The following is a 10,882-nucleotide window of genomic DNA, read 5'->3' on the forward strand; positions in this document are numbered from 1 at the left end:
GAGAGAGAGAGAAGGAGAGAAGGGACAGCAGTGAAGGAAGGCTCTCTTGGCTAGGAAAAACACAGAACAAAAGCAGGAAGCAGAGTTACTGCGGTCATTTGGAACTCCCCAAAAAGAGAGAGAGAGAGAGAGAGAGAGAGAGAGAGAGAGAGAAGGAGAAGACCTCACGTGGGCTGAACTAGGAGATATCTTGTGAGGCCGTGACTTTGAGCTACGAGCACAACTGTTGGAATAGGTGAGCAAGAGGAGAGGACTTCACAGCAGGCTATGGTTTTGTTAAGGGAGTTTTATTTCTTCTGTTTTATGGTTCCAGTTATTATGTGTAGCTAAACTATAAGTTAGGGCTTAGATGAAGCCCTAGACTTGTGTAGGTTTATACTGTTTAGTTGATTCATTGTTCTCGGAACGTAAAGATTCAGTGATCATTTTCGTATCGATATTAGTGGTATACTTTCATTAATTATATCTTGCATGACTTGACTAGTTTTTTTTTTTTTGAAGAAGCTAGGGGTTCGGCAGACCCCAACCTGTATTAATCATAATCTCATATACATTCTATCTTGCGCATCCTCCATTACAAGTTTAGATAGAGCACCATCCAAAGGAGGTAGGAAAAACAGCAAGGAGTCATGTAAAACATTACATAGCTTTGACAAAAAGTCAGCTACCCGATTAGTCTCCCTATAAACATGTTTGAACTCCACTACTTCGAACTGATCTTTCAAAGCAATAATGGAAGCGACGATATTAAGACAGTACCAAGGGGGTTCCTCTTTGCCTATGATCGCCCGAATAGCACACTGTGAGTCAGACGCAATGGTTACTCTTGTAGCTCCAATGTCTACCGCACCCTTCATACCAGCTTCAATGGCTAAAAGCTCCTGGGTCATAACTGACTAGTTAATTGTTAGATACATATTCCGTTCTTATCAAAGCATCATTTTACCGTTTACGTAAACTTGTGAGAAGTCGTGATGTAAGAAGACGATTTTTGCTAGGAGTTTACATTCCCGTTTGTTGAAATTCGATCAAACCAATATATAGATTTATATAAGAGCTCAACGTTCACATCTTCGAGAAAGCTATGGTTTCCTTTCTCTCGTGCTACTCGTAATTAAAAGAGAACTTTCAATTAATTGAATTAGGATACTTACAACAGTCTAGGGTGGATTCGAATGCCTTAGTAGTCTCTCCATTGATAATTTAATATAAGTTCTATAGTTTTCATAATTAAGTTAAATAAGACTAGTTATTAGTTAATCAAAACTTCATAAACCAATATAGTTCGGATTAGGTTAAGTAGTATTTTAATATTCAATTGTTCCTAAACAAAGAAATCCTCGTGGGATCGACTTCGTTCTTAGCACCTATTACGATAGACCTCAAGGCCTGCGAGTATTAGTATAAGTAAAAGTGGGGTTTAATTAGCCTATTTATTTAGGGCGGTTAATTTCCTATCAAGTTTTTGGCTTTTTGCTGGGATGTAGTAGTACAATTGAGTTTTAAAGTTTTATTTATCGTGGATTAAGTAGTTTAAGTTTAGTCGTAGATATATTATTTCATAGTTTACGTGTCTAATTTTAGTTATTTTTGCAGATAATTAAGCATAGATTTCTTCTTACAAGGGATAGTCGTGACTTTGTTGTGGACGTTATGAAGTTGCTTGTTGTCGTCACCCGGCATCGCAAGTAGCTCTCGAAGGCTCACGCCGGAGGTACGTCTTTTTCCTTTGTGGGGTTGAATTTTGTTTGTTTCGTGGGTTGTACTTGTTTTATTGTTTCTTGCATTTAGGAAGGTTAAATCACATTGATCAGCCTTAGGCATCTTGCATTAGGACAGGTTTTAGCCCGCTCACTAGAAAAACTTTTTTTTACGCATGGATTGAGTGACGATGCTTTTTGCACAAGAACTGGGAATCGTGTGATTTGGGTTTAAGAGCAAATATATATTAAACAAGTTTTAAAATTCAATCTGGGTTGTAATTTTTGTTTGGTATTGTTTGTGTGAATTGTCTGCATCTTTTATTAGAGTCTTAGGTTTTAGAACTAGTTTATGGTAGTAACTCGGTCTGATAACACACCTATTACACCGTTTGATCCTAAGATTAAACGCACTCTCCTTAGGAGAAGTAGGCATCCCGAATTAGAGGTACCCGTAACTTTTGTTGGCAATACACCAATTTTTGCTAACATGGAAGGTAATAACAATAACGTGGTTGCCCAAGTACCTAGATCTATTAAGGAATATATATCCTACTAGGACAACCCGACCATCTTGCATCGCTCCCCCTGCAACCAATGCTAATCACTTTGAGTTGAAGCCCAATCTGGCTTCGGGCTCCTTCCTAAGTTTAGGGGGCGGAAGAGGAAGACCCATATCTTCATGTGAGGGAATTTGAGGATATTTGTGGGACTATTAAGCTTCAACAATTTGTGAAGCTATAAAATTAAAATTGTTCCCATTTTCTCTTAAAGAAAAAGCCAAGAGTTGGTTTCACACTCTCCCATCGAATTCCATAACGGGATGGGAAAAGTTATGCATTGTGTTTTTAAAGAACTTTTTCCCTAATCATAAGGCGACTGCTTTTAGAAAAGACTTGTCATCTTTTTGCCAAAATGATGGAAAGTCATTATGGAAGTGTATGGAGAGGTTTAAGGACATGCTCTTGCAGTGTCCTAACCACGGCCTAGAGAACGGTAGGCTAGTGCAGATTCTCTATGAGGGTCTCGATTTTAATTCTAAGGCTATGATTGAGACCATGAGTACTAGGGATTTTTGTGATAAGACTGTAGAAGAAGCGTGGACCTTTTTAGAAGAAGTCTCTGAGAAGGTCCAGCAATGGGAAACTAGTCGTGAGCATAAGAAGGTGACTAGTAGTACTACTACACAGAAGGTTTGTTCCGTGTTGACAAGGAATTCGACACGAACGCTAGGATGGCCGCTTTAATTAGAAGAGTTGAAGCTCTCGAAGCTAGAAAAAAGAGACAAAGTCTCTAGCTCCATTACCAATGTTGAGGTCCCGGGTAATGCATTTGTGTGAAAGTCTTGATCACGTTATAGATAATTGCCCTGGTGTAAATGCACAAGTTAATGCTTTTAATTCATACCAAAAGCCAGGCAATAATCCTTTTTCTAACACGTATAACCCTGGATGGCGTAACCATCCCAATTTGTCTTGGTCTAAAGGTATACATTAGGGAGGCCCCGTGGTTAACTCAAACCTAGTACCACAGTATGCACCTCAACCACCTAAACTTTCACCTATAGAAGAGGCCATTGCTCAATTAACACAAAACACCATGAAATTCCAGGACACAACGCAACAGTTTATGCAAGCCAGTCAAACATCTACTCAGGATAATGCTCAAGCCATTAGGAAGATTGAAATCACCATAGGTCAAATTGTTAATACTTTGAATGAGAGGGACAAGGGCAGGTTTCCTAGTCAACCAGTAGCTAATCCGAGGAGTCAGTTGGAAATAAGTTCTAACTTAAACTAGGCTCACCAGGAGCAAGCCAAGGCTATCACTGTTCTTAGGAGTGGAAAACGTGTTGATAATAGGGTTGAGATGTCTAAGGACGCTGAGGTCAGATCTGATCCTATAGAGTGTGAGAAGGAGGAAGGTGAGGTGAGTGAATCTAATAGTCATAATACTTCTAGGAAGGGTGTAGAACCTCCTACTGCTGTGGAGACTAACCCTGTGCCATCTTATATACCTAAAGCTCCTTTTCCCCAACGTTTGATTCCGGCTAAGAAAGGTTCTAATCTTAATGAAATAATGGAAATGTTTAAACAGGTTCAAATAAATATTCCGTTACTTGATGCTATAAAACAAGTTCCTTCCTATGCCAAGTTTCTTAAAGATTTGTGTACAAAAATGTAAGTTGAATGTGCACAAAAAGCTTTCCTAACCGAGCAAGTGAGTTCTATTATCCAAAACCAAACTCCACCTAAGTTTAGAGATCCAGGATGCCCTACTATTTCTTGTGTTATTGGTGATCATATGATTGAGAAAGCATTACTTGATTTAGGAGCTAAGCGTTAATTTGTTGCCTTATTCAGGTTTATTTGACTTGGTCTTGGTAAGTTGAAACCTACACCAATTACTCTTCAATTGGCGAGATAGGTCTATTAGGATTCCACGTGGTGTTGTTGAGGATGTTTTGATTCAGGTTGATAAATTTTATTTCCCTGTTGACTTTGTTGTTCGGATACACAACCGTTCAAGATCCTAAACACCATATTCGGTCATTTTAGGTCGTCCCTTTTTAGCCACTTCTAATGCTATCATTAACTGTCGTAATGGAGTGTTAAAACTTTCTTTTGGTAATATGACTACATAACTTAATGTGTTTAATGTGGGTCAAGAACCTCCTGAACCTGATGATTTTTAGGATGTTAATCTTATTGATAGTATAGTTCACGAGACTTTCTTGGAGAGTTATTCTGATGACCCTCTTGAGTTTTGTTTAACTAATTCTGGTAGAGGTTGTGATGTGGATGATGTAATTTGTGAAGTTAATGCGTTGCTGGATGCAACCCCAATTTTAGAAACTGATACATGAAAAGCCACAATAGAGCATCTGACTCCATCTGAGTCTACCCCAGTATCTTCTATAGAAAGTCCTCCTAAGCTAGAGTTGAAACCATTACCTGATACTCTTAAGTATGTTTTTCTGGGACCTGATGATTATTTGCCGGTTATTATTGCTTCTAATCTGGATAATGAACAAGAAGGTAAATTGATTAGGGTTCTTAAAGAGCATAGAGCAGCTTTAGGGTGGAATATTGCTGATATTAATGGTATAAGCCCAACTGATTGTATGCATCATATTCATCTTGAGAAGAATGCTAAACTAACCCGTGAGTTTCAGAGATGGCTTAATCCTAACATGAAAGAGGTAGTGAGAGCCGAGGTTTTCAAGTTGTTAGATGCGGGTATCATTTATCCCATTTCCGATAGTAAATGGGTGAGTCCTGTTCAGGTTGTCCCTAAAAAGTCTGGGCTTACAGTAGTTAAGAATGCGAAGGGCGAGTTAGTTCCCACCCATATGACTACCGGATGGCGTTTTTGCATTGACTATCGTAAGTTGAATTTGGCTACTAGGAAAGATCACTTTCCTCTTTCGTTTATTGACCAGATGCTCGAGAGGTTAGCCGGTCATAAATATTATTGTTTTCTTGATGGTTATTCCGGTTATTACCAAATATGTATTATCCCTGAGGATCAAGAAAAGACTACTTTTACTTGTCCTTTTGGAACTTTTGCCTATCGTCAGATGCCTTTTGGATTATGTAATGCACTGGTACCTTCCAAATGATGCATGCTTAGTATTTTTTTCCGATATGGTAGAAAGGTTTCTTGAGGTGTTTATGGATGACTTCTCAAGATTTGGGGATTCTTTTGATGAGGGTTTGCACCGTTTAGAATTAGTGTTAATTAGGTGCAAGGAGAAGAATCTTGTGTTGAATTGGGAGAAGTGTCATTTTATGGTTCAACAAGGTATTGTTCTTGGTCATATTGTTTCTAGTAAAGGAATTGAGGTCGATAAGGCCAAGGTTGATGTCATTTCTGGTCTTCCACCACCTAAGACCGCGGAAAGATATTAGGTCATTCTTAGGTCATCTTTGGATTTTATAGGCGTTTCATTAAAGACTTTAGCAAGATTTCGTCCCCTTATGCAATTTACTTGGTAAGGACGTCGCTTTTGTCTTTGATAATGATTGTTTGAAAGCTTTTGAGAAGCTTAAGCATTTATTGACTACCGCTCCTATCATACAATCGCCTGATTGGAGTGAGCCTTTTGAGTTAATGTGTGATGCGTCTGACTATGCAGTTGGGTCTATTTTAGGTCAATGGTTTGACAAGTTGCCCCATGTTATTTATTATGCTAGTCGAACCCTTAATGATGCACAGATGAACTACACTACAACTGAGAAAGAGTTGTTAGATGTTGTGTTTGCTTTAGACAAATTTAGGTCTTACCTCATAGGGTCTAAGGTTGTCGTGTTTACTGATCATTCGGCTTTGAAATATCTCCTTACTAAGAAGGACGCTAAAGCGCGTTTGATTTGCTGGGTACTCTTGTTGCAAGAGTTTGATATAGAGATTAGGGATAAGAAGGGTACGGAGAACATGGTCGCTGACCACTTGTCTAGACTTATAGTAGAATCTTCTACTGATATTTTGCCTGTAAATGAATCTTTTCCCGATGAGCAACTTTTTGTTATATCACAATCGCCTTGGTATGCGGATATTGTTAATTATCTTGTAATCTAAACAGTTTCCCTCTCATTGGAGACAACGGGGATAAATCTAAGTTTCTTCCGAGGTTAGGAATTTTTCCGGGATGATCCATACTTGTTTAAGTCATGCCCGACCAGATTGTTAGGAGATGTGTCTCTGAGAGGAGTCTCATAGTATTCTCTCTTTTTGCCATGACCATGCATGTGGTGGTCACTTTGGTCCTAAAAAGGCGGCTGCGAAGGTTTTGCACATGAGTTTTGTTTGAATTGTGATAGATGCCAGCGTATAGGTAATATTTCCCATAGGAACATGATGCCTCTTTCCCCTATTTTAGTTGTGGAGCTTTTTGATGTATGGGGTATAGACTTCATGGGTCCTTTCCCTCCTTCATTTGGTTATCTTTATATCCTTGTTGCCGTAGACTATGTTTCTAAGTGGGTTGAGGCGGTGCCATGTAAAACGAATGATCATAAAGTCGTAGTTAACTTTTTAAAATATAATATATTTTCTCGTTTTGGTACTCCTCGTGCAATTATAAGTGATAATGGTACTCATTTTACACACCGAGCATTTGAATCTTTAATGAAAAAGTACTCTATTACTCATAAGCTTGCTACCCCATATCATCCTCAAACTAGTGGCCAAGTTGAAGTATTTAATAGGGAGATTAAGCGGATTTTAGAAAAGACTGTACGACCTGACCGTAAGGATTGGTCTCAACGTCTTAATGATTCTCTTTGGGCTTATAGAACTGCTTATAAAACTCCTATTAGTATGTCTCCTTATAGGCTTGGGTGTTTGGAAAGGCATGTCATTTGCCTGTAGAATTGGAACATCGTGCTTTTTGGGCCATTAAAACGTTTAACTTCGATATGCATAAGGCTGGTTCACAACGTAAACTTCAGTTGAATGAGTTAGCTGAGTTAAGGAATGAGGCATATGAGAATGCCAAGATTTACAAAGAGCGGACTAAGATTTTTCATGATAAATCTATTCTTCGAAAGTCTTTTGAACTTAATAAAAAAAGTCTTGCAATATAATTCTCGTTTGCATCTTTTTCCTAGTAAGTTATGTTCTAGGTGGACTGGTCATTTCATTGTTAAAACTGTTTTTCCTCATGGTGCTGTTGAGATAGAAGATCCTACGGATGGTCGTGTGTTTAAGGTAAATGGTCAACATTTGAAACCATACCTTGACGGTTTGGCCGGGCAGGATGTGGAAGAGGTAAGTCTGCTTGATCCTATTTATCATGACTGATTGAGTATCCGGCTTGTTGATAAGCCCACATAGCACCGATCGGTTTGTGTGAAGCATCTGCCGCTAGAGGCGTTAATCGAAGCGCTTGTGGGAGGCAACCCATGTTTTTAGTATTTCCGGAAATTGCCGTAAAAGATTTTTAGCAACTTCCTGATTCGTTTTAGCAACTCAAAACCTATAAAAACTTCATTCATTCTACATTCACAACCCACACTACACCTAACTTCCATCTCTCACCTTTCACTCCCACGTTTCCCGTTGTTCTTCACCATTTTAGCACCTCAAGAACTCGGCGCGCCCCAAGTGGGAGCTGCGCGCGCCTAAAGCTGCGTCCGAGAATTCAACTCGAAAGCACACTGCGCTTCAAAACACTGTAACTCGAAAAAAAAAATCATCGGCGCAAGTAGAAGCGCCGCGTGACCGACCTGTGGACACAAAATTTCCAATTTTCGAGGAATTTGGTCAGGTCGAACCCCACTGAACTAAGCGAAGACAACCGAAAAGAGTTCGGTGAACAAGATGGAGCAATGAATATGGCCATAATAGTTGGGAATTTATTTTCCATTTTATTGTTCGTGATTTGCTTATTCTATATGCATGTTTTTATTTGTGGATGGTTGCGACACTAAGCCCAACGGTTTGTGTGAAGCATTCGCCGCTAGAGGCGTTAATCAGAAAGCTTTGTGGGAGGCAACCCATGTTTTTATTTTTGAGTCATGTGTACCTTTCGTGATATCTCATGCATTCCACTTTAGCACCTTTTCTCCGTGTTTTGGAGACGTGTAACTCTATGGAATGAGATATGTGCCACAGGTTAGTCGTCATAGTAAATTGGTTCCTTTTCTATTTTATTGATATTATATCTTTAGTGAGGTACTAATTTCTACAGGTGACTCGAGTTTTATTTTTCGTTCATAGAGCTATTGGTAACTTCTTTCCTTATTCTTTTACTTGTCCATGTTATTAATTTTTGGAATTAAGCATATCTGTCAACATTGAGGACAATGTCTAAACTAAGTTTGGGGTGGGAACAAAATTTTTGTTTAGCTTAAAAATAAAACTTATGTATACTATGCACTTAGGGGTAGTGGTATTGTTTCCTTTTCTATGATGATTATAGTCTAGATATCTCAGTTAGCATTAGAATTAAGAGTAGTTATTAAGAAACTTAGGTTAAGATATAGGTAATAGTTTCTGCATCTTTTCATAAATGTCTTACATGAACGTTATATTTGTACTTGGCAGTACTTTTCTGAGACCTAGGTTAGAGTGCTTAATTTTACATATCCGGTGAGAATCTAGCCTAAAAGCCTCATATGAGTTGATATCTGAGTGATGACACAAGGGAGAAGTTAATTCCGAGTAGAGAAAACACATGTCCACTTGCTTGATCACCATACCATATCCTAAAAGAGAATTTAGGCCATCTTTGGATCGATATAGCCAGAAATTCAAACCTAAAGAATATTTTTTCTGCTAGTCACCCCACTGAGCCTTTTATTAGCCTTTTCATAAACCGCAAATTCCTTACCCTATATAAAAAAATAATAAAAAAAAAAAAAAAAAATAGCCTACCCATTTGATAAGTTTGAGAAATAGGATGAAATGAAGAAAAGAAATGAGAAAGACCTGTGGAAAATCAAGAATTTGTTAGTTGCTTCAAAAGAAAAATAAAGAAAAGAAGGTTTCCATCCAAAGAAAAGAAAAATGAATAGAAATAAAATAAAAAAGTTAGAACTCCAAAAATAGAATCAAAGGAGTCAAAAAGCCAAAACAAAAGGGCTAAGGATGGAAACAAAGTGTAGAAGCAAAGTAAGAACAAGACTTTCTCTAGTTACGGAATTTGAAGACCTTATTTTCTCAGACTTGTCTATTTTGTTTATCCATTCCATTTATTCTTAAACTATCACCTAAGCCATATATAACACCTAATAAAGACTTTTAGCTCAATTAGGAATAAGTTGGTGTGATAGTAAGTGGCAGATGTGTTTGATCGACCTCGGCTCCTTTGGATGTCATTGAGATTAAGAGGAAAAGTGTGCCCACTGCACAATCGGAGTGAGCTTAAACCCGAGTGGAAAAATCGAGTATTTTTGTCTTGACATATTTGTGAAGACCTACTTAGGGGACGCTTATTCCAAAGTTTTAGAAACGGACCTGCCACTGCATTTCATAGTTTTGTTCATTGCATGTATGTTTATTTTTAGATGATTTGATTATTATGCATGTATTAACTTAGGTTTTAAAATGAGTATTCTTTATTCCTTACTAGTGAGATGCATGAATACGAGATTAAATTAAGGAAACATTCTTTGTTATTTCTTATTCATTATAGTATAGATGAAGTTTGTGAGTATCTTCTCGAAAACTCTCACGAGACTAAACTCGTCCACTAGGGTAAACCTAGGGGTTTAAAAGGCTTGTTGCACATGCTAAGTGTAATCGTGATTCCTACGAAAATGAGTTAGGATTTTTAATTTTTGTTATTAGTTTAGATTTAGTTTTGCTTGAGGACTAGCAAAATGTAAGTTTGGGGGTATTTGATAAGCGCATAAATATTACATTATTCACGCTCAATTTTATATTAGTTAGTTCGTTTAATTTATTCGTTTGATTTAGTTAGTGTATTTTTTGTGGTTCTACAGGAATTGGACTTAACATGATTAAAAGTGTTGAAACTGTCGAGATTCGAAGATATTAGTGTGTGTACGTTGATCTAGTTCAGTGGAGCTGCAGAATATATAAAGTCAGTTTGAAGGAGGTAGCTATAAAAGCCTATGTGCTAAAGACCAGCGTAGCCATGAAGTTCAGTGGGCATGTGACCAGCAAAAGGCCCAAGAATTGCAAACCAATCTGTATTCAAGACTAAAGCCCACACAACCAACTAATGGCCATACCGGTTCATGTCCACCCGAGAGCACCAAATCAGACCTTAGTTTCCACCTTCATCTCTCACGAACAAAAATAGAAACTTTCCCTCCATTGAAGCTTTACAAATTCGAACCAATAACTTAAAAGCCCACATCGCTACCACCGAATGAAGATCTTTAGTTTCCTCCTCCATTCATTCTTGCGAAGAGGAAAGAAAAACGAAAAACAGAACCTTTCCAAATAAAAACCAAAAACTGCCGATCCCATACCGGAACCAAAGGAGTTTCCTTTTCAAGAGGATTCTCGCGTATAAAGAGAGAGAGAGAGAGAGAGAGAGAGAGAGAGAGAGAGAGAGAGAGAGAGAGAGGAGAGAGAGAAGAAGGAAGGCTCTCTTGGCTGGAAAAACGCAGAACAAAAGCAGGAAGCAAAGTTACTGCGGTCATTTGGAACTCCCCAAAACGGAGAGAGAGAGAGAGAAGGAGAAGACCTCACGTGGGCTGAACCAG

The sequence above is a fragment of the Coptis chinensis genome, chromosome 6 (assembly GCF_015680905.1).
Source record: "Coptis chinensis isolate HL-2020 chromosome 6, ASM1568090v1, whole genome shotgun sequence".
NCBI classification, from domain to species: domain Eukaryota; kingdom Viridiplantae; phylum Streptophyta; class Magnoliopsida; order Ranunculales; family Ranunculaceae; genus Coptis; species Coptis chinensis.